The sequence below is a fragment of the Micropterus salmoides genome, unplaced genomic scaffold (genome assembly GCF_014851395.1).
Source record: "Micropterus salmoides isolate LMB-PRFRI ecotype aquatic unplaced genomic scaffold, ASM1485139v1 Ms_hic_scaffold_19, whole genome shotgun sequence".
NCBI classification, from domain to species: Eukaryota; Metazoa; Chordata; class Actinopteri; order Centrarchiformes; family Centrarchidae; genus Micropterus; species Micropterus salmoides.
The window spans coordinates 11,559,107-11,584,956 of record NW_024041039.1 but is presented as its reverse complement, the minus strand read 5'-3'; the positions used below and the strand labels follow the sequence as shown (position 1 = coordinate 11,584,956).

At 39.6% G+C, this 25,850-nt stretch overlaps 1 protein-coding gene across 1 annotated transcript in view; it reads left to right on the top strand.

The window, feature by feature from the left end:
• Positions 1-276: 276 nt before the first annotated feature.
• The window catches only part of stag1a (stromal antigen 1a), a 54,518-nt gene continuing 28,944 nt past the window's right edge, over positions 277-25,850 (top strand). Inside the window, exon 1 of the mRNA XM_038728916.1 lies at positions 277-438. The gene's annotated coding sequence lies outside the window, so the exon portion shown is untranslated. The remainder of the gene's footprint in view (positions 439-25,850) is intronic.

Here is a 25,850-nt window from a genome sequence, read left to right as displayed (position 1 = left end):
TGTGTGTGTGTGTGTTGTTTTTGAGCGTATACACCCTTTAGAGTGCTTTGTATACAGTATTTTCATTAGACAGTCCTGTCAAAATAATTTAACTGAAAGATAAGGGGGAGTCTCTCTGTGCCTGTGCGTGTCCCCGTGAGTGTTGGCGGGGTCTTGCTGTCCCTCCCTTCCCATGCTCGCCCCCCTCGCTGCGCGTGTCCGCCGCGGCCCAGTGTGTCCGCCAGGGGGCAGCTGTGTCTCGGTCTGAGGCTGCGCCGCTCCCGCTGCATCACAGAGAGGAAAATACCACCAGATGGCGGTTTAGGATTGCTGCTCTTCTCTCAAGGCGCGGTTCCGCTCGCACGGCCAATTTTCAATATTAAAATACGCACAATATTAAAACGAAAATCGATTGATTATTTTGGAAGGTGATAATCGATTCGGGGATGGTCGTTAAAGGTGAGTGTCTTGTGTTTTTGTCGTGTTTTGTGCGGTGGGAAGGGAGACGGAGCACAGATTAAAGATGGTGGACACAGACAGGGAAGACTGGTTGGTTGGGGGATGGGCGTTAGCGGCTAACGGAGGTGAATGTGCTTTCTCTCTCTTCCTCAGTTACATTATAGCCTAGCAGCACCATTAGCTTGCGAGCTAGCCCCAAAATTTCGGCAAGACAACTTGCTAGAGGGGCAAGTGGTTGCCGCAGCGGCGGCCTGTTTTGCCACCAATTTCCATCCGGCACTGGAGTTGAGCTTGTCAACAAATAAAGAGCCATGCGGTGTGACGTGTTTTCTCGCTCTTTGCAAGGCAGGATTCAGAGCATCACCTTCTCTCATTTGCACAGCAGTATTATAATTGTACGTTACAGTATTGCCCTCCTGCCGTGCGGTGGTTTCTTTGCTTAGGTTTGTCATCAACGCTAATGTCACGTTGTTGTTGACTTTGTTATCAACCCCTGGGAGTTCTGGTTTTTGCATACACAAGTGATGTACAATGTAAGAAATGAACGTGTTCCTAGTTGCTACTTTTTCTTGTGTCAACATCAGCATTCAAGCTCCTTCTTGCCTTCAAGTTTTCAGAGTGTACCGGTGACTTTTCACACGACTAATAAACATGTTGCTTTTTAATGAATGACCGCACGTGATTGCTTCGTAATGTAATGTTTGCAGGATGGACTCGCGCATGTTTCACAACATTATTATGGCGCTTCTTTCCCCTTCCCGCCCCCTTCTGTGCGGGAATCAGGCAACACTGAGCGGGGAAACATGAGTCACATTAGGGGGGATGGGCTCCACCAGCTATCCCTACATGTCTAAATGGGCTCCAGTTCTGGCCGTCCGTCCCCTCCCACAGTGACCTATGTACAGCTCACCCTGTGCAGTGCAGTTAGGCATAGTTGATATTGGGTCAGAGTGCCTACTGGCTGTGTGCATGAATCTCAGATTGTTGCATAACTGCATTGTTTACAGTCAGCCATGTGATTTTATTTTTTTTAAATCCAGGCTGTCTTGGATTGCTATCTGCAGCCCACTTGCCTGCCAACTTGTCTTCCATTATCACTCAATGTTTCCACCTCACACTGCACAAGCCATTTTTCATTTATCCTGCAGAACAAGTTAAGCAACACATGGTGATCACTGTGAGGATTAAATTTGCATGTGTTTATGACATGTATCATGGCCCTTGTAGAAAGTTTTGCTCTCTGTAGTTGTAATAGTTGTAGTCCTGGTGTTCTGTTGACATTGTTTTTTAAATAAGACTGCTGAAATCTAAATTACTAGAATGTTCAAATACGTGTGTGTGTGTGTGTGTGTATATGTATATGTATATGTATATATATATATATATATATATATATATATATATGTGTGTGTGTGTGTGTGTGTGTGTGTGTGTATATATATATATATATGTGTGAGTGTGTGTGTGTGTGTGTGTGTGTGTGTGTGTGTGTAAAAGAAGAGATTTGAATGCTGTTCTGTTTTTAGCGTACTCGTTAATGCAAAATATCGGGTGCTCTTTTATTGCATCAGGATAGTGCCCTGGAGATCCTCGCCAAACACACACTGGGACCCCTGTCCTTCTTACCTGTAAAGAGTCACATGTTTTGATGCCACAGCACATAGTATTCAGATTAGCCTACATTGTGGCTTTTGAACTTTTTCATCAGTGAATACATTCGGGCCATTGTCTGTTGCTGTAGTACATTGACTCATTAAAACACACAATTATGTAGCTGTATTAGAGACATCTGTGTCTGACCCCGACTCGAGGGTCAGACACAGAGCCATGCAAGCAGTAACGAGGAGCTCATACCTAAGAGAGAAGCCTGTTGTATGGACGAACAACACAACACTATCTAGCCATATCAGGTATCATTAAATGACTTGCCCACGGACATTCAGCTTACAGTTCACCAAGATATGCTGTTGTTGTGATGTTAGCTATAGAAGCGGGAGAGCTGTGACTATCGCAGTCTGGAGCTGCTGTGCTGCCTGTGGGACCATTTCACACTCTTAATGTTAGTTTGCAGCAGCAAGTAGCCACAACCTAGCTAACATTAGTTACATTACTTCCCGTGTTGTTGTTCACTCATGGTATGTCATGGTATTGGATATCTCCAGAATCGCACAACCACCTTTTGATGCAGATAAATATCATAAGTAACTACTGGAAATTCCAAAAGTAACTCATGATACATAAAATTTCTACATCTGGATATATATTGTTTTTGGGATATGAAATGACTTATGTTGGGATATGAGATTTTAGTCATACCGCACAGCTTTACTCTCAGCACTACCGTCCAGCACAACACCAAGTGGTCATTCTATCACTCGAGCTGGAGGTTGTTCAGTAAGTGCTTTCACGGTTCTGATGGAAAGTTAAATATTTTCTGGTTTTCCCTCTGCCTCAACTCTGGGATTTATGGAGTTTGCTGATGGACAGATAGCTTTACTTGTTGGTAACGCTACAGTAAGCGGTAGCTACTGCTAACTGTAGCGTTATCAGCTGGCTCTGCCCGAACTGGGTGCACACCAACACACCCCTGGAGCACCAAGTTTCCAGTCCAAGCAGAGTCAGCTAACAGGGCTGCTAGCTGCACGACTAACAAACTAGAGGCAGCTACCATTTAGCCCTGGATATACTTGCCTTTTAATAATGCGTAGGCGTAGACAGGCGTCTGCGACGTAAACGGCTTTGTTCACATACTTGCCTGCGTACTTTGCGTGTACCTGGAGGATTAAACCTGAATCCACTACGGGGTAGACCCGGACCGGATCATCCCTCGCCAATACGGCTTATCTTCCTTAACAACCTCTGAATTTTCACATTGTAAACAAACCAAACATAGTGACACTCGAGCAGGTTGTGATTTTAATGAGACATCATAACGATCTTGGTAATTGCGGACTAGCTCCGGGATTTTTATTGTAAACATTCCGCCATAAATCTCCTTTTTTTTAAAGTTTGGTGCTGACCTTCTTTTTCTTTAATGGCGGTTGACAAACCAACTGTATAACGCCACCATCTGGGCTTGTGTGTGGAACAGTAGATTGCTGCTGACCTGCCTGTAAGGTCGACATACTGCATACTTGCATCTCGCGGACGGGTAGTGTTAATTCCTGGGGACGTGCACAAACTACGCTCTAAAGGAACGCAGGATACGCGTAGCAGCCATATTGCGTATGAGAATGTGTAGTTAAAAGCAAGTATATCCAGGGCTTTAGCAGTAGTTAGCAGCTAAAATAACTGCTAACAAGTAAAACCATCTGTCCATCAGGAAACATCCCAAGTTGAGGCAGAGCAGCCAGAAAAAGGGAAAAGAAGAAATAATTTTCTGCAATCAAGATCCAGTTTCACCAAAATCAGTGAATAAAGTTGCGTTTTTGTATAGTAATCAGTGAGACCTAGACTTGCATAGCCAGACCTATCTCCATACATTGATTCAGCTGTGCCAGCTAGTCTCTGCCCCTCATGAGGCTTCTGGGAAGTTGGCCAATCAGAAAAAAGTGGGCTTATAGGGAGGGAGGGCCTTAAAGAGACAGGAGCTAAAATGGTCCAGACAGAGGGTGCTGAACAGTGGACAGTATAAGAATAATGCGCTTTTTTTGAACGTTAAAACATTTTCTAATAGACACCCAAAATAAAAGTAGGAGCCTGAAAATGTGGGATATGGGACCTTTAAGGAAGGCACAGTTTATTTGTTCTCAAAATGTTGGCTTAGATATATCCACGTTAATAGGAATGTATATAGTTGGTCTGATGCCAAACAGAAGTGTTCTGTGTTTTGGCATGTACTGAAGAAACCATCCAAGATTCTCTTAAGTGGCTTTAAAGAAGAAAACCACAGAGTTTCTAAACATCCACAGTTTATTTTCTGTTTGTGGCAATAATAAATATTCAGTTATACACCAACCTGTCCTTGCATGTGCTTGGGTATGAAACCGTTTAAAGGTGACATTTGGTAGCATTTCCTGCATAACTTTCTAAAGGTGGCTGATGTGAATAACATGCCATTGTATAAACCTTTAGATAATATTGAGGGTTAAGAGAAATGGTGAATAATCACTCCTCCTTCCTCTATCCCTTGAATAGCTTGGCTCTTTGCCCTGGCTCTTCCCATAGTAAGCATATAAAGGACTGAGGCTGAATCTGAAAAGTCAAAAAAATCTCCTTTCCTAACCACCTTTTCTTGACCTCGATGGAAAATGTCATGAGGTCAATGTGAAGGAGAATCCGTTAGGACTTAGGAAAAGAGGACGGCGGGTCTAAGAGAATCCAACTGCTCTTTTCTAAGCAACGTAATTATGCGACGGCGGATTTTATTGATGTGACCTGCCGTGATGAAACTACAATGTTCTGAAGATGGACTACAAAAAGTGCATTTTTGACACTGCACCCCATGTTGTTGTAATGCAGACCATCTAAAGGTGGACAACACAGTGGAATATATTACTTAATTATAATAACCAAGATAGCAAAAATGCAGGTAAGGCAGCCTACCAGTCACTAAATAATGGACAGGGTTGTCACATTCAGAATGCTTGCTCACACTCACCCTCCTGCCCACCCATAGGCGTATTTATCAACATGAATCCCAATTGTATGTAAATACAGTGTTTCCCACAGAATGACTGTAACTGTGCCGAGAGAGGGGGAGAGGGGGAGCGAGAGGAGATGCTTAGAGAATATATGCGCTGTGCAGCGCTCTGTCATCAAATACGATTTTACCCATTTTAAATGGTAACAAAATCAATCAAAAATCAGCTTAAGAGAGAAAAGGCTTAATAGCCAATGGTAACTTACATGGTGATCAACCTCCTTTATCCATTTTATTTTTTTTATTGTGGAAAACACTTAACAACCCAAAACATAAAACTTTGTTGAAACAGTATTAGATTACAAAAAAGCCAAAAGAAAACAAACCAAAAGAAAGAAGCTAATTGTGCCACTGAAATACTTCCGGTTCACTTCACTCAGTTAGTAACCTTCCTAAGCAAAAAAGACTTTTCGAATGCAGCCTGAGAATCCCATAATGGTTCTTATTAGTAGTATACACATGTACTGTAGTTTGTCATTTTAAAGGTGGTAATGGGTAGTGGTGAATATGTAATGATTGTTTGTTTTGAGGATAATTAGTATCATGCAGCTTTTGTGAAGAAAATAAATGGCTTGTCCATAATTTGCAAAGACAATTTACTTTATAAATGGGTGAGTAATGAAAGCAAGATACTGTGTCTTAATTATTTGAAACATGAAGGTATTAACAAGTATTGTTTAAGGCAATAAATAAAACTGTAAAGAACTGGATTCTATATCATGAATTGTTCCATAGTAATTGCTAAGCCAGAGGCTCACCACTCAACTGCAGTGGCCTTTGTTAGAACCATATGCTTATAATGACGCAGCTCAGAGATTATGTAATGGCTTTGACATTTGTCAGAGCCTATTACATGGTGACCTTGATTCAAGATGTTGGATTTAGAAAAAACAATATTTGCTGTTCATATTGTTGTCCAGCCGTGGGCGGTTTTCAGCACAGTCGAAGGAATGTCAAAGAAAATCAAATATTGCTGCCATCTGCTATCATTAGTCTACTTAAATTGGTTTATTAATATATTAAACTTGCAGTACTGAACTTTTGTCTCCCCTTATGGCAGTGAGAGTAATTACACAAACACTGTTGACATGTGCCTATGAAGAGCTTGCCCCAGGCTCCAGGTTTGGAAAAAGTTACAGAAATTCAGAGAAGTTTCCACAGTTCCAAGATAATAATTCATTATTTCAGTAGAATAAATGTAGTAAGTACATAGCCTACTCAAAATATTTTACAAATAAAAAAACGGTTTAAGAAGACCAGCCGTCACTGACCTATTTTCTACAGCCTACGCTGGCACTACAGTTACTCCGGAGTAGGGCTGTTGCGGTGAAGTAATTTTCCCCCGTGGTGATTTCTTTTGGCTTAACCACGCGGCATTATTACCATTTTTTTTGTTTTGTTTTTGTGCCATATTACATATGATGTGTGTCTGTGAATTTCTATGCACAATAGTTGCTAACTGCAGCTTTATGGTCTGAGAAAGGTAGCTGCTAGTCATTCAATTCAAATTTACACAACTTTGCTGAGCAAAATCATTCCAATAGTTTGACCATGTCTTTAATTCCCCTCAGTATAAGATCAATTCCCCTCAGTATAAGATCAATACAAATGATTTCTTCATAATTATGATTATGAAAATAATAGAATAAGTGACATTTTACAACTTTTATTGTCTAAGCGAAATGATGGCGCTACAGTAGTGCGATTATCTTTTTTTTATTTTTTACATTTTTTTGGAAAAAGCCTGCTCATGTCAATATATCAGATTTGTAGACTTTCTCTTTTTTGTGTAGGGCAACTCAGGTCAAGTATGGGATAAGAAAACTGGAGAATAAGAAAGATGGATAAGAAAGAGCCAAGCCAATTTGTTTACTTAACTGTAGGCTGCTGAATTGAGGTCTGGCAGTAGTTGTGAGCATTTTGTCCTCCTTTATTCATGTGAGCCTGGGTTGCACAGTTCTTTTTGCACTTTTAAAAGCTGGACAAAATGAATTGTTTACATAGCTCATAGCTGGTAATAGTTTTAAATGTTTTCTCAGTTTTGTAGTGTTCAACATAGTGTGCAGATTAATTCGCCACACGTACACAATATTATTTCATTGCAGCCTCATTACACAGACATTAGAGCGATGTAACCTATTGGTTCTGACCTTTTTAAGCAATTACACTTACACAGAAAACTCAGGCACCATTAATTTAAATGTTGATTGTTTGGAAATGTCATGCGCAGCGGAGTGTGATCATCTGAGAAGATATATGCCAAAGTGTGAAGAGCTGTGGGCCAGGCTGTAAATTTCATTAACTATGAGAAGTGCACACTTGTGATATATAGCAACACTGTCACTTTTTAAAATTCAAATGATACTATCCAGTGCCACAAATTGTTCTATTAGTCACCGTTATCAGCTCTGACAATATGTTAGTACTCAAGTACAGGGTGGCAGCATATAAAAAAACTTTAAAATATTTGGCAATCAGATTTTCTGCATTCACATACAATCCCCAAGCCCTCTGTAACTCAAAAAGAACAACAAGTTTACTGCACCAGCTCGTGACCGCAGCAGGTGTACTTGCTGGGACGTTTCCCCTGTAGATGTTTTCATGGATTTCTGGCGTGTATCCTAAGTGATAATGCTAGCTGAGCTGTGCTTTACAGATGGTAAGGAAAATATTACTAAGCAGAGTATGCTGGAAATTGTGAGGCTGATTGGAAAGGAAAATTACATATTGTCAGATAGCATAACAACATCATGTTGACATAATGATAATGTGATGACAATCTATTCTATTTCTAGTACCAAAAGAGATGCAAAGTCTGTAGTCAGGGTATTTGTTAAAGTAATGCTATTCATCTGTCAGTTTGAGCAGTAATGAGACTAGGTGCATCATGTCGTGTGTGTGTGTTTTTATAGGTTTGTGATCTCTCCCTGGTATTCCTACATGGCGCAGTGGTTGCTTGGCTGTGCAAGCTGCTTTTACCTATAGCTCTCGCACAAGCGTGTTTCATGATGCAGCCAAGCTACCGGCTGGCAGTGGCTATTAGTAGTTTTTTAAAGAGTCAAGAATAGGAAAACTCACTTTACTTTCCGACATCAAGATACTTCTCTTTAGCCCACGATCAGTAAACTACTGATCCTGGGTTCTTTATACAGCTTTACATGTATAATATTGCAAACTTAAGTACTGACAGTTTGTGTGTCGTTTTTGTTGTCAAAACCTCCAAATGAGGCATAGCTGATTCTTCTGACCATCAAAATCTGTGGTTTTACACTTATCTCACTGAAAAGATGTGGACGTAACATTAAAGTCTAACTGAATAGATTTTAATTAAATAGATTTGTTTTGACATATCTGCTCTGTAAATCACTTTCCATGGGTTCTCCTTTGACAAACAATCAGAAACCAAAAGAGAGAAGTTTCATTGTCGACGCGTTCTTACAAAGATGCTGTTTAAGGGAGAGATAGCAATCTTCTTATTAAGAACATTTCTGGTTGTTCATTTCTAACGGCAGTGCACTATAGGAAGTGCTGGGGACAGTATTGCTTCCACTGTCTGCCGTGACTGCTTGACTGTAAGACTACTCACGAAGAAGAAGCTTTCATGTGAGAAGCAGAAAGCAACGGAGAAAGAGGCTAACAGCAGAACGTTTTTTTGTTTTTACAAGTTTTGTATGCGATTTCATCACTAAATACACTTTTAGGAGGTTTGAGCTGAGAAATCAACTGTATAGATTAGAGCCCGACCGATATGGGTTTTTGGGGCCTGATGCCGATATTAAAGTGAAAAAGAGCCGATTTATGAGCCAATATTTTGATTTTAAGAATGATTTGGATAGTAGACCCCTGTGATGACGATTAAATGCAATTAGCTCATATCCGATAATATTGGTCGGGCTCTAGTGTAGATCTTGAATATTAGCAGTTTTACGAAAGTTAAGAAAATGTGTTCAAACATTTTCGTGTTTGAGAAGCTCCACAAGCGCCACGATGTTAGCGGTGCTGGCTGGCCAGTCACGCCCACAGAGCCCTTGGGTCCCAGTTACACAGACCACTGCAGCAGCAACAAAAGAACAGCAACGACAGAGCAACAGAGGAAAGGCCAAAACTGTAAGATAGTTTCAATGTTCATACCTCTGTTATTCTGTCTTTACAATCTGGGTAATTTTAAAGTAAATCAAGTGATATAGTCTACAGAACATTCTCTGCTCATAAAACATATAAGCACTTTATTATTCTAAATAGACATTACATTGTTAGTGTACAGATGTGGTTATAGTAATTGCTTTCATTCTTTTATTTTATATAGTTCCAAATAGGGCTGAAAATTCAATTTTGCGTTGACGCAAATTCTTTGCATCGATGATTCGTTTAATCCATATAACTATAGTGCACACTGTTTCGCACAGACATTTATTACTGTCACGCTTACGCTGTGTGAACACAACGTGATTATGATGGCGCTGTTTACAAAGTGGAGGAAGTGAGTGAAAGTAGCGAGGGACAAAGAAAAAAGTGTCCAAAGTATGGGATTATTTCAAGATAAAGGAAAACAACAACTCTGTAATGTTCTTCAGCCGTAAAACGAAACTTATGTCACCTACTACAACAGCACGACGGCACCTGATCAGAAAGCACCCAGTGTTATGCCAGTGGACCACAGACAAGGTAACAGCAACTTTAGCATTTAACTGAAATCGTGATTGATTGTTGAGTTGAAGGCTAGCCAGATTAAACCGCAATCCTCAGCTGAAAATGTACACAGGTGCGTTTATTGTTCTTCTGGGTGGGCCGTGAGTTTGGGTTGTAACGTTACAGTCATAAGTTAACTGGGTGTTGGGGAGCTGCACCTTAGTATAACTTGTATAGCACTCGGATGATGTTTGTGTTGGTAAAACAGTTGTCTGGTTGTTGGTCTGTTGATGTTGTTGGTCTGATGTTTGCTGTATGACACACTATGAATTTCCAAAAGGACTAATAAATATCTATCATCTATCAACTTACACAGCTGATCCCGTTACCGTAGGGGGGGGCTAGAAGCTTCTACAGAAATAATCTGTAGAAACTTTGAGTACTAAAATCATCGTTAGCTGCAGCCCTAGTTCCAAAGCAAGAATCTTTAACCGTAAAACTTCTAACTCTATAAAACCTACTTGGCAATAAATCAGATTGTGAGCTTATTGTTTTGGGTGATAAAGCCTGGCTGTTATCTTGGAGCAGCCTCTCCATAGTTCCTTGCATTCTTGGTTTTGAGGTCTCATGGATGATGCTGGGTAAGAGAACGCTCTTTTAGTTGTGTTAGCAAACACTAAGTGCAATAGTATATCTTTGATTTATAGGAGTAGCCTATGCTGTCTTGTCCTATTTCCCCCCTGGCGCTGATACAGTGTTCATTATGAATAGTAAACCTTGTTCAGTTAATGGTAACGTTAGCTAGTTGGGCTGTGTGTTGGACATGTGTAATTCACTTGAAAGATGTTTAATTAGTTAAATGGTTTAATTACTGTTAGGGTTAAGGAGTGAAAAAAAATAGCTAATTGGCTGCTCAGTTGAAGCAAACTAAACACCAATGTAAATATACCTGCAAATGTTACTTTGATCCGGTTGGGCTCCTGATATTGTTCAAAAGCTATAGGGACTAGTTAAACTGACTTCTCTGTGCTCACCTTAAATCTGAGTTTAAGACCTATGTATAAGCATGTTTTTTACAATTAAAGAGGTGGTATTATGCTCATTTTCAGGTTCAAAATCCTGTTTAGAGGTTGTACCAGAACAGGTTTACATGGTTTCATTTTCAAAAACCATATTTTTTTCACACTGCACATTGCTGCAGCTCCTCTTTTCACCCTGTGTTGAAGGCTTTGTTTTAGCTATGGAGTAATACATCTTGTTTCTAAATGATCTTTGTTGGGAGTTGCACATGCACAGTTCCTAGTTAAGGACTACAAGCCAATCAGAAGCATAGAAGGGCGGGTCAGCAAAAAGACGGTAAACGGCTTCAATTCAGCTGTAGGCTACATGTTGCTGACCAGCTTGGCAATATGGACTGGAGCAAGAGTTTCAGAGTGGTGAGTTATTAATCTGTAACAAAAGTGTCTTTTATCCGTAAAGTTTTAACTGAGCTCGGTCTCTACATCATAGTAACAACTTTATGTCCACTGACTGCCTGGAGGGTAGCTAGTGTTTGGAAGGGAGAGGATAGGTGTGTGCTGGAGCACACTTTTTTCCCACAGGTGTTTTTGAGGGCGTGTCAGACTAGTCGCTCGGCGAGCATTATGATACGTATTTACTTGTGACATCACAAGAAAGCGGAAGTAAAGGCTGGACTACAAACAAGCTGTTTTTAGGCAGTTCAGAGCAGACTCACTAAAGGAGAGGGAAAAAGCCAAAAAGCATATTACCAACTCTTTAATATAGTGTTTTTACATTACAGTTTTGCTGCTAGTATTCAAGTAAATGACTTAAGTATTTTCTCTACCGTTGCAGATGCCTGTAATGAATCATAAACCTCAATCCCACAATGGCTCAATGGGATGTAATCCATGGTAACACAACACAAAAATAAACAAGTCATGTATTGTAATTCATCACTTGAAAAAGATACAATTAAAATGCCACAGCAGTGGTATTTCTCACATTACAGTTCACTTCATGTAAAGGAATGAAATAATTTCCATTATTAGCCCACTTGCATCAGAAATGGGATGTTATATCTGGAAGTGTTTTTCAACATGAAAAACATTAACAAAAGTCATAGTGTATACATATGAGTGTATTTTGGCATTAATTGAAAAAAAGGTTCCGCACTTATAGGACTTTTGGATGGATGTTTTGTCTCATCTCCCTTCTGCTGTTAGGACAGTGAGGAAGTGTTGCTTCCACCTGTGTTTGGATTGCCTGCGCTGTTGATACTGACAGCAGTTCATACACCAGTGCTGTAAAGTGGAGCTTTGTAGACTGTAACACCTTATTAAAGACTGAGCCTCAGAAAAACGGCTCAAAGAAAAAGACTGTCGCCAGTGCTGCACTCATATTGAACGCACGGGGAGAGTTTAAGGGGGTAACAGTGAACCTTTGTGTGAAGAAGCAGACACAGGTCTCTGTACATTCACAATTGTGTATGGTTGATATTTAGCTGACAACGTATGTAAGAAATACATTAGAAAAGACTAGAGACACTACATAAAAATTTCTGTTAACACTTGATTTAATCTTGCCCATTTAGCATTTATATAATGTTTTATAACACACTATTGTTGTAAACTGGTATAAATGTGTTTTAACAACTGTGAGGCATCCATAAGTGGATACTGGTATATAAACAAATAATTAATCCAAAAAATGTAAAACACAGTTGTTAATAATACAAAATTGCTGATAAATACTGGAAATAGAGCAATGCTTAAACATGTCCTTAATCGGCATAAAACAGGATTATAATGTGTTATTACATTTTATATAGTGCTTATAAATTTATATAAAGTGTCAATCAATCAAACTGTATTTGTATAGCACAGCAAAATATATTTGAGACTAATGCACACAAGAAATAAAAATGAAAAAAATGACAATTAAACTAGATCAAAGACAATGACAAAAGAAATAGATAAGAGGGAAAAAACATGAATACAATAAAAGAATTAAATAAACGAAACAATGGCTAAAAAACATTTTAATCAAAAGCCAGATTAAAGAGCTTCTCTCGGATGTTCTGGCAGGCTGTTTCAACGGCTCAGAGCAGGAAAACCTAAAGCTAGCTCACCAAAAACTGTTCATTTGTCAGTTTCTTAATTCCTGGGTGGAAAGAATTTCTTTCGTAGCACTGGCCAACAGTACTGTAGAGAAGTGAAAGTCATGGATTTACGTAAACATTGATAGATATATATGCATTTCCTATGTCCCTCCTCAGGGAGTGCAGTGTGTTTTTTATGAATGAAAAAAAGGTTATGAGATGATACATTATTTATCTCTTTGTTGGGCATTAAAGATAGCCTCCAGTTTCAAACCCAGATATTGACATCTTCCTTACAGTCTCCAGGGGTAGATGTTTCTAAATTCTCGCCTCAGCTTTGAAAGGGTTTTGACTCGTTATCTGGATTTGTGTTTGTCAGAGCAGGCAGATCTAAATTTGGCACCAGACCAGACCTGCAAATCCTTCAGGTGTCATTTATACAGGCAAGGTTAACAACCAGCTTCAAGCACCAGCAACTAACACCTCCTCACCATTGGCTGTGGCAATGTGTATCTTAGCAGTCCGTGTTATTTGTACACACTCTTACTTAATATTGATTCATTTGCCTGTGCCAAGTCAGCTCTGTGTCTGTACAGAGTGGAAATGAAGTGGTCGCAAAAAGAATGGAAATTTCAGCAAAGTGAGCTCCTAGACAGGGCTTCTCCGCAGGTCTGGAAACTGTAAATGCACCAAATATTTATTGGTATTGCAAACAGACATCACGTTTTACTATGGGGAAAAAAACAAATTGATAGTTTCATGAAATTGTCTGCATAAAAAGTCAGGTCTGGGAAAGCATTTCAGAGCAGGAAAAGGACTCATGACTAGAAAGTTGGTTTGATGCTGGGACTGGGGCAACAAAATGGTGTTATGGAGTGTACATGTTTCCATGGATTTCAGATGAATACCACTGAAGTACAAATGGAAATGTGACGGGCTAGATTTCTCCACTACCCTGCCCTAAGACCTCATTAGTTTGTATAACTCAGACCCCATCTGCTCTTTCAGCCTGTGTACTTGGGATTAAGGGGTTTCCCTGTCTGCATTGGCTGACTCCATCAGATTATTTACCTGTAAACCTCCTTCCTTATTCCTTACTGAACGCATATTATCCTGCCAGCGTTATCCAACTGTAAACCAAACAGTCCAATACAGTATCAGACAAACCCACCGCAAACAGCTTCCTAAACCTGTTGACAATTGTAGTCACGGTTAGACTAGCCCGTTTTGAAAACCATCTACAGGGGGTGATGGACTTTAACAGGACCCAGACAGTATTACTATTTGTTTGTAATTACAGTTTGTTTGTATTTGTACACATGTACCACAACTGTTATTTTTACTGATTTGATTTATTAAGAGGGAAAGAAAAGTCATTCATTCGCAATTAATATTATAAACTGGGAAACTATTTTGCTTTTTGCCAGTTTATGGTCAGTTTAGTTGTGAATGATTGTACATGCAGCCTTCATTTATTTCAATTTAGGAAGCTGGAACTAGGGCTGGGCAATAAAACAATAATGATAATTATCGTGATATAATTTTACTCAATAACAATATATCAAATGTTCAATATATCGTCAATAAATGTTTGATTTAATTAATTTGATTCACAAACAAATTAGCACTTATATTTTCTATAAAGTATTTATTATTATTTATATATATAAAATATTTTGTTGAGGGAAATGGACTGAAACAAGATTTACTAATCATATTTTTTGAAAGAATATTTTATCATTATAGTTTTGAATGTTCTACCTCCAGATTTGTGAAGTGATCCGCTGTTTGGCATCAAGTGTTTGTCATATTCTGACCGTGGAGAAAAGTTTAACCACACAATCAGCAATCTGGTTTCTTCAATTTTTACTTAGGAGCAAAAATCAGCCTTTAAAGTTGAAAGAAATAATGATTTGACATTTATAGTGATAACATTTTTGGCCATATCACACAGCCCTAGCTGGAACCAGAAAGTACTATTTGATTAATTGATCATCATCTCCCTTACTTTGTTCTTAGCCCAACCTGGCCTGGCTACTACCACAAACTGCCAAAGATCCAATGGGGCAAGCTGTTTTACAATAATAAAAACTCGTAATTGAATTGGATAGATCGGCCCCATAGATTAGCCTCCCTTGTCACTGATAACTGATCCAGCTATTTGAGTCAGTATCAGGCCAATATCAGTATTGGATAGGTGCATCCCTAATCCCAGGTAACTGATTTATCTCTGCACCACTCTAGTAATGATCCCTTTGTTGTGTGATGTGTTAACAGCCCCCAGTAAACAAAACTCTTGCACGTCCCACAGCAGGAGAGGTTCATCTCAAATTATTCAGTGTTCCGCTCGCTATGAATCCACCCTGTTGCTATTTCTTTAAAAAATGTCTTCCTCTTTGTCTTGCAATTTCTGTTTGACACCTGGCTGGGATTTACATACACTATTTCCTTGAAGTACTGTTTTTAAATAAGCCATCTGCTTCAACTGAGATGCCAAGTCTCACGCATTAGCTGCGGGATTCCTGCAGTTGACACTTTTCACACACTCTCACACCACACTTCCGTTTTCTCATGTAATGAAAAACACATTTATAACTGATAACATTGCACCACAAATCTACTCCACCCAGCTGATGCGACACCAGTGTATGTCAGGATAGTAATAAAGTGCTGTCTTTTACATACTTGTACATTTACAAATGTAAAAGCATTTGATGCATGCATGATGGCAAAAAGGATTTTGTTCCTGAAATTAACAATTTTTCTGGGGGAAGACCCTGTTTAGGTTTGGTCTCCCAATTTAGGGTATGATTTCTGGAGATCAACCATACTTATTCATCAATCATCCATTCCTGGGTCTTGAGGAGTCATGACCCTGACCCCTACTGTGAGTAATGTCACAGAAGCCTACTCATAAAATGCAGCTTCACCGATACCAGTTCACCCCAAACTAAATTTAAAAAGTTGGCAGCCCTGGCTTCAGTCAAAACACACTAGCCCCTTCTTCTGATTCCCTCACCCTCAGTCTATATCTGGACAGTCATTATTCCCCTCAGCCGCCTGCTCATTATTGTTACATAACAGCCTTTTCTTTTGGTTTGACATCTGCCTGCTGAAATTAGCAGGCATCTCCCATTCCAGTGAGATCTTTGATGTTAGATCATTAGGAAGTAATAATCGATGCGAGGACTGATGGCCTCCACAACGGGAGTGTGTCAGTGTAAGTTTATGAGTGTGTCCCGCCCCGTCCTTCCTCTTTCTCCCCCCTCTATTGGAAGTGAATATGAGGCAGCCTGAAAATCTGGGCCAAGGTGTGAGAGGGAGCCCAGACAGATGAGAGAAGAACAAATGAGTCTCTTTTTCTACTCTACGCTCTCTCCTGCTGTTATTCCCCTCTGTGCTGCAGTCACACTTTTCCACCTTACCCCTCCTCCCATTTGCCCCCTTCACTCCCTCGTAACCCCCCCACCCCCCCAGCTCTCATGGCTCCATTTTGCGTCAGCTGCAGCCAAGCAGGCAGCCATTGCACAGAGAGGGGGAGAAACATCCATTGCCTCTACTGTGTCTCTTTTATGCTGTTCCACAGCATTGCCCTTTTTCTTATGATCTATTTATCCTTTATTCACAGACGTAGTTCTCAGGAGGTTGGGGGGGGGGTCTATTTTTCAGAAGAGATTTTACCAGTTTGTGCAGTTTGCACAGCAATGTCCCCCTTACCTCCTCTATGCTAAGATCAGGCTTTGTGTGCTGCAGAGAAAAAGCATACAGTAGTTTGTGGCTATAACAGATGGCTGTGCGTGTGTTTGTGTGTGTGTGCAGGAACAGGACTATGTGTCTGACTCTGTAACTCTCGGTGTCGGATGGGTAATCTCCAGTGTGACATAATCATAATCTGGTTAAACCAGACGGCCACAGTTGGCCTCAAGGCTGTTCCACATTATAAGGCCAAGACACTTTATTCTCACTTTGTATCGGGGCTGGCAGCATGATAAAGTGCAATTATTGTCTTGGTGGTTGATGCTCAAGTCAGGCACTTGTTGGCCTTTGTTGTAGAGAGGTTTTGAGAGCTTGCTGTTTTTTTGTTTTCTTTCTTGTAATTTTGTACACAGTTTAGAGCGACAGTACTAGTATTTGCTTTGACTGAAATTATAAGTCGGAACTATATTCCACACTATTGGGAAAGAAAAAGATGACATAATCAAGAGGCGGGGAACATTTTCAAGTTAACTTGCTCACTACAGCTCCCTGCATATGATTATTTTATCGGTCAGTCTTCTTTCTTGATAAATACGTAAATTGTTCGGCCTATAAAATATTGTATTGTAAAATACAAGAGTCTGTGTATGGTCCCAGGATGGATATTTAATCTACTCCTTTGGCGTCAGCGGGCAGCTGTTTTCATTGAACCTGTACGCTAGCTGATCAGCAGCAAAGGGCAGAAAGACAAAGTTAGCGACTAGCTGTTGAACACAGTAGAGCATTTAGCAGCTAACAAAGTAGATATTTCCCTCTGGAGTTGGTGGAGACCAAAATGGAGCAAACAGGGATGTGAATATTAAATTTACATTTGCCAGGTTACCAGAATACACAACCCCAAACAAATGTGACTCTTGCTCCATACCTGCTGTGTGTGTAAATTAAGCAGGTGTTTGCTAAAGTCTAGTTCACACTACACGATGTGCCGGTCAGCGAGATCGGCGACTGCCAGGCTGTAATCGGGGATAAATCAGCGTTCGATCGCTGACGCCATCCAGATATCTGGAGGAGTCGGCCGACTCGACATCCACATCCAGCCAATGAGAGCAGGCAGCTACTATTTCACTGCAAAACACTTTTTACTCAACTCCTCTCTGCAGCACAGACAGTCCCTGCTACCTGCATGTGCTAATCCATTCTTTCACCCATATTCTTTATATTTATATTTCTTTATAATTGCTAACTTTATAATAAGAAACGATAGATGTTTTGTGTATAGTTTTGCGTCATTTTCTCTTTTCACATTTTACCTGTGTTTCCTTGATTTGGAGACCAGCTCTCGGGTGACACAGCCGTTGTCAGTCTTCAAGACTCCTGTCACAAGCAACTATATATGGTATATCAATGTTATGTACACAGTTAGTTTCCACTGCCCCCCAAGAAGTGTGTTTAAACCTATTCATTTTACTATGAGACAAAAAACAAAGACAATCGATAAAGTGGATTCATGGCATATTTGCTTTAAAAATTTGTTAAATATTTAATAAATTGATGAGAACATATATGTCCTTTTTTTCCATCTTTGAAATCAAACACCTCAAGATCAGTAATGAAACACTCTCCACTTCTGGCTTCACACTTTTGGCCATAAACAAATTCAGTGTTACATATTTTCCAGGGATGGAGAGAGAGCAGGCAGCAGGATGATTTCAGTAGCAGAGAATACTGTCTCTAAAGTGGAGATTTGAGGTTACTGAGGCACCTTTCTGCTAAACACGTGTCATGTAGGGTCAGTAAAGGGATTAGTAAAGTGTAAACAACGTAATTAAAAGCATTATAGATCATCACTCTGTGGCTGACATAATTACCCATCCCTATTATCTGCCTTGTATCATTTTTAACTACATGTTTTTGAATTTTGCAGAACTGAAGGACTAATTCAATTACTATTTGTCCTGGGTTTTTAAAGGCTTTGACATCACTTTATTGCTACTTTAACCCTGGTGAGAAAGTATGCGAGGCATCATGCCGTTTAGGGTGAGTGCATCTCTGCCAAATGAGAAGTGCATTTGATTTAAGCTATTGTTCTTACATGATGTTAATTCAGTCTGCTGAGTCACAAGGGCGCCCAAACTTTCTGTTTGTAGTTGGGCATTGGTGCAGCATGTGCAGATCATGAAGGGTTACTGTCTGATGTTGTCATCTTCTGTTTCTTTTTTCACAGGCAATAAAAGTGAGAATATCTTGAGTCTGATCTTCCGGTATATCTCTACTTGTTGGATTTGCATCTGTCATCTTGATATTTCTTCCCTGACAGCTTCTCTGTCTTTGTCTCAAACTCTTTGCACTGACTAGCAGATATTCCATCTGAAGCAATTTCTCTTTTCCAAATTTTACTTAGCACTTTAACATGTTGGTTTCATGACTGAATAAACACCCTGGTCACTTTTATGTAAAGGTCACAACAGAAACGTTATTGAAACAAGTAACTTTTCTATGTCACTTTCAACACGGCACCTTTCTGAATTAAATGCCATCAGATAAACATAAAGGCTACAGCAGCACAATGCGAAACATGCAGAGCGATTAAACGCACGCCTTGTACCACCTTTTAAGATCACCGCACAGAGCTTGACATTAACACCTACCAACTCGCCAAATGCAGATGGATTTTAGCCGTGGCGGGTAACACAGTCACTCCCACTAGCCACTTTGGCGTGTTGAAAAATTTTAGTCTTGGCAACATGCATCTGAAATAACAAACAAATTGCAATGTAACACTACGACACTACAACTCCCATGAGTACATAGTGTTTGCTCATTGGTCCATTCGTGAAGCCAATTGTCTTAACTGACAACACTGTACACAAGAAGACGTTGTGGAGATTAAACTAGCGGACTGGTGCACCGGGAGATTTTCCCTGCAGCCTGAGGGCTTTTTTGGCCTGCCGTTAAATTATCAACTTAACCAGCAGCAACAATGATATAGCAAACTTTTTTAATAGCACGGGAATCCACTCAATAGGCACAACTCACTCTCCTGCAGTGCCACTGTGTGAGGTTGCGCACGCCAAATGTGACATCCAGACTTTTGTCAAACGATAATATAAAAGTTGAAGTCACAGGGCAGCCACAGTCCCGTAGACCGTCAGCCTCCCCATCTGCTTTTATCCTCATCACATCATAGTGGGTGGTGCAGTGGTGCAGTGGTTAGCACTGTCGCCTCACAGCAAGAAGGTCGTGGGTTCAAAGTTTGCATGTTCTCCCCGTGTCCGCGTGGGTTCTCTCCGGGTGCTCCGGCTTCCTCCCACCATCCAAAGACATGCAGGCTAGGTTAATTGGTGTCTCCGAAATTGTCCTTAGGTGTGGATGTGAGTGGTTGTCTGTCTATGTGTGGCCCTGTGATGGACTGGCGACCTGTCCAGGGTGTACCCCGCCTTTCGCCCAATGTAAGCTGGGACTGGCTCCTAGCTTACAAGGATTGATCACATCATAGTGTCATATCACTACCTGTTTTAATAAAACTACTCATGCCATGTTGGAAAGCAGAAGATGCGTTTGTATGTGAATAATCTAGAAAATAAAGACCTGTATACTCGTTTCACGTGGACGTATCTCCAGTTACTCAGAGCTACCAGAGCTTCATAATGATAAACATAAATCCAGTCAGATAAAGTTTAAATCCGGGAGCCTTAATTGTGTATTTTTTTTGTGTAAGATTTTTTGATCTTCTTTTCTCTTTGTTTCTAATGCAGATATTTTTCTTACTCTGTATTACAGTATTTACTGCTGTTATGAATAAATAGTTAAACAGTGTTCCTGATTCAATTGTTTATTTCAGTTTAGTTTTTATCTTTTGAATCTTCTACACCCATGCAGCACTTTTAAGGTAGGTACTCTTTTTGTGTGTTTATCTGAATAGACATGTTTTCATAAAAAAAGGAGCTTTGCACCCAACCTTATCAGTAACTCTGGAAAACACTAGCCACATTGGCTAGTGAGCAAAAAAAGTTAATGTCAAGTCCTGTCACTGAAATAAAATTATCATCTCAATTGTTTGTCAAAATCAGTTGCTTGGAAACACTGTGGAAAGGCCAATTAAAAGACACTAAGTAGACCAATCTTCTCGTATCAGATCAGTCTATAAAAGCCATGTTCTCCTCTTGGTGTAATCAGGAAAGAAAGGTTAAAAACCTTCTTGCAAAAGACTAGATTAGATTCAACTTTGTTATTATGCAATAATCAGACCAACAGTCTCTCCATGTATTCCCACTGTTCATTCATTTCAACTGCATGGATGATTAAATTAATATCCAACAAACTATGTACAGCACGCTAGCAAATAACAATTGAACAAGAATCCCAGCTTATTGTCCTGTCGTTCAATGCTTAAACTCAGCTATTTAAATACAGGCAGTGGGATTTGGTTTTAAATAACATTAAATGGTGAAACTGATGTGAAAACAAATCAGTTGTTTCACTGTTCAAATGAAGCCATGGCAAGTGTCCCTCGTGCTCATGGTGGTCAAGCCTGTGAGAGAATAGAAAATTCTTATTCCCAATATCATAACTTTTTATCTCTCTATCTCTCTCTCTGTCTCTCTCTCTCTGCTCCTCCCTTCCTTTTGCGCACCGGATCACTTTATGACTTTAACAGATGAACTGCTGGTGAAGCCAGCAGTGTCACATAGGCCGGGTCTGAATAGGGCTCAGGGCATTCACCATTGCACAGTTAGTTTGCCGATGCAAATGCTTATTTAAAAATTAATAAAGGTTTTTGCTTTCTCTCTTTTTGTATTTCCTGTTTGAAACCAGGGAATTCAAGTGAAGAAAATACAAAGAGAAACAAGGAACTGATATAGAAATCACACAGTAAAGTGGGCGTGCCTGAAAGCAAAACTCAACAGAAACTTTTGTTTTTTTCCATTGTGGTTATTTAGTAAATTAAAAATAGCAGAAAATGCATTACAGTACTGAGTGACATTAGGCAAAGCATTGCAAGTTCCAAGCATGTTTGTTACAGATGTTGCAGTTGTGGTATTCATAAACACCAGCAGCTCATCTCCTTACAGCAGGATGACCTCAAAGCTCTACCAAATGTATATATTGACAATATGACATGAGCTAGTCTTAAACCTGACTTACACCAGTCCTGTCTGTAAATGAACAACTGCCAATAGTCAGTTTGCTTCATTTGCACTGTTAAATCTAAATGAAGATACTGCTCTGGCTGTGAAAAATGTGAAAAAGAAATACCACATTACCACATCTATGTGTTATGCTTTGTAATTTGATTTATGTTTTGCAGAGCCTAGTTTCATTCTGTGGTTTAAATCTACACACACACGCTCCAGAAAGGTCACTTTTGTTTTCTCCTAACACTCTTCCTAATAGGGCTTGTATTATGAAAAACACATTAATTCAGTTCTTTGTATCCTTCTCTTACTTTGCAGAAAGTATCTTATTTATTTTACTTATTTCTTATTACAAACTGCCACATCTTTCAGACATTAACCTAATGAACAAATGTAATGTAAGGCTGTTGGAAAAATCAGGTTACTGTGAACCACAAAGGCTTTTATTATCTGTATCTGGTTATTCACAATAGCTGGATGCACATCGACATTCTGCCAAGCTTTTTGAATTAGTGATTAAGTGTGTGTCAAATGTTCTCAGTCTGAGTATTATAGTCTCTTGCTGCACATTTAAAATAGGCTCACACTTTTTCAACTGCATTTGTCCCTCTGTATGATTTTTTTCCCCTTTCCCTTTGATGTGTTCTGCAGATTTGAACTGTGAAAACGCTGGCCTGTTGCAATCAGATACCAGCACGTAGAATAAGTACTACCGTATCTGATGCAACAGGACTCCTGGCTGAAGCATTTTCAGTAAAAATATGTAGGTTTGACAGGCAGAAAGGTCTGGGATTGAAATATTTAAAGATGGCATGTTTTACTGATCATACCAGTGCATCGACTTTGTTGGCCCTGCAGATCCAGAATGTTAAAACTGAGCAACTTATTCAGAGTTCAGCTGCTGGCTGCACGTTGGACACTCGCCAGAGTGTTTTGTAGAACAGAAAAGTTCTATGCTTTACCAGTTTTCCTCCAGTGGTTTGTGATGGCAGGGACTATACTATTATATTTAATTATAGAAGTACATCATGTGTCAGTTACAATCACTGGTTGCCATTCACAGCCATTCCTGTGAGTGCTTCTCCCTTAATTATGTTTGTGTAGCAGCTTATCGAGCTTCTCACTGAGCCTTACAAGCATATGACCTTGGCCAGTGCACTTAATGAAAATATACAACCTGTCAGTGTAGCTGTTGTCATTTTTATTTATTTTTTTGGATTTCTTTCTTTCTTGAGTAATTTAATTTCAGTCACAGACACATTATTGATTATAGGTTGCTTGATATAATTATCACTCCAATCCACTCTTTCTCGCACTGTCATCGCCTTTGAAAAGATCTGGGTATTGAACATCAGTCCTTTTTTAAGAAACTACCAAAAAGTACTTATATCGCGCAATATCAAACTGAATGCTTTATTAGATTCTTTGTTTTTCTTGTTGAATAAATGATTGATCATTTAAATTCATTCATTCATTTCATTTAAATTACAGTTTTGTAATTTGTAAATGCTTGTCCTGTCATTGGATAAATGATTTGGCCTCATATTGTTTGATTGTTAAGTAGTAGATACAGTAGATTAAGGTTGATTAAGGCAAGGTTTGGACTGTAGATGTACTTGAGAGAGATTCCATTTTTTGTTAAATAAATAAAACAAGATTTATCTAGAAAAACACATAGTATTGGTATGAAAACCTGACCAGCAACAGACCTTTGACTGGCCCTTCTGGAAATACTGGATGACCCCAACAAGTGGAAGCTGAAATGCAACATTGAAACAAGGTTGATTGGCAAGATATCAGAACTTTGAAGGATCACAAAGAGAATAACTTTATCCTGATTAGTTTGAAGTGAGACAAGAACAGATGTTCGCCATAATAACTAACCATTTTTTTTGTTGAAAAAAAGATCAGTGTCAGAGTTCACACAGCGGTATAAAACAACAGAGGTAATTATCAGAGCAAACAGTGATAAGCTGTGAGGAAACTGGCTCCTCCTGAGATGTTCTCCAGCTCAGAACTACACATGCTGACTTGATTGCAGGCTGTATGACAGCTAACCAGGTGGTTCAGACATTTACATACATTCTTGTCTATTTCAGTCTTTCTCCCTCTCGGCATTTGAAGGAAACACCTGCTTTAGCTCTGACAATCAGTCTATTTAAGGTTTATAAACAAAAAAAATAAAAATATTTTATTTAAATTTTTTTTGGTCATTTCACATAGTCTTATGAATACTCTGCACAAGAATTGTTTTTGCTTTTAAAGGTCCAGTGTGTAATATTTAGGAGGATCTATTAACAGAAATGCAATATAATATGTTATCAGTAGCAGCTTTATGGTCGGAGCAAGCTAGCTGCTGGGTGTTAGTCAACAACATTGCCTTTTTGTAGTTTGACAGTGTCTTTTTCACACATAGCTATATCATTACCTTCAGGGCACGTATATCAAGTCGATTTACATGCGCAGCAACGCACGTTCGCCACGGTGCGTTGTGGTAACATTATAACTAAATTTTAACAGAAAGCAACAACAACAAAAAACAGCTGCAGGCATCCGACACACAACCCTTGTTAGTGAGCTTCAAATGAGGCTTACCGTTCAGTTTCTCTCGACTGTCCCTCAGGATTACAGCGTTAGTCCAACATCGCCGAGCCTGCTAGCCACATTAGGCGCGCAATATGCTAACACCAAGTTAGCTAACCTTTAAAATAAACAGTAAAACGACACAATACATGGCATCACTTACAGCTTCCAAGTTTGAAGTCGGGTCACGTACAGCCCATGGTGATCCATCCTTGAACAGAGCTCGTTACGGTTGTGATACTTTTGAAGCACTCATTTGTTAATTTAACAAGCCCTGAAGTGTACATTATGAACATTGCGGTTGTTGTGGTGATTGCCATCCTCCGTGGTAGGCTTGACCAATAGCACGGTGTTTAAATTTTGCAGTCATCGTGACAGCCCTAGTTATCAGTGGTGTATAATGAACCGTTATATTTTTATTACCTTAGAATGAGCCATTTATATCTTACACAGCAGGTTCTCTTACATGGACGTTGCCATGTTGCGCCACCACTTTTCTACAGTAGCTGAAACGGGCAAAGTCTCCATTTCGTCACTATGTTTGATAGGTAACAAGAACAAAGAGTAATGTTAGTAGTAGTACTAGTCTTTGACTGGTTTATTAGAAGCAAGATAAGAACACAAATTTGAGCAAATGGAGGCCCACACATATTATTTACCACAAGTCAAGAGCTGATAGAGCTAATCGACCACTGTAGCTTCTCCTCTTTAATCTTTATTGCAAAAAGAGAAATAATGGGTACATGGGACATAAAGAAGTATACAGAACTTTTGATTTGTGCAAAATCATGTATTGCATATATATTTTTAATATGGTTATAATGGTTAGTTTGCTGTCCATGTAGAGTGAACTAGATGTCTGTGTGTTGTTTATATGCTCTGAAAATGCTAATCCAACACATCTTTGTAGTAGCATCCATGTTGATTCCACATTCTGACTTAAGAGCACATGAACACACACCGGAGTCGGAAGAACGACTTCACAACTCGGGAAATGGGACCATCCGAAGGGCACATGAATGCACCGTGAGTTGCTGGTTGCAATTTGCAACCCTCACCACTGGATGCCACTAAAACTTGCACACTGAACCTGAACCAACGTTATACATGCGTACAGCCAGAGGGCTCATAGCACAGTACAAGGCATTTGCTGAGTCCGTGGTGCTTTCAGGACACTGTTTCACTTTGATATGCCATCTAGAGGATTCTAACGTTAACATAGCTATCCTTAATAGCTAGGATCCTTACATGCTGGCTAATAACTTATTTGAAGGTGGGTCTCCGAGATTGACAGCATTGTGTTAAGAACAGATGGACTTACTTAGTTAACTAAAATGCATTAGTTTTGGACAAATTTGTGCAGCCATAAACCTTATTTTGGGACAAAGTCGTTAAACTTTTTTTGCGATTTTTATCTGATTTTACTGCCGATTCTATTCATGTAGTTTTTATGTCCTGGTGAAAGTGCAGTTCTGGCTCTCTCCCCATTAGATAGGAGCCTGGTCTTGTTAGTCCGATATAACTGCCCAGAGGCATTGCCACGATGGCTGCCGAGTGTTAGGACTTACCTATAAGAACTTTGGCGCAGATCTACAATTAAATACGATTTTACCAATTTTAAATAGTA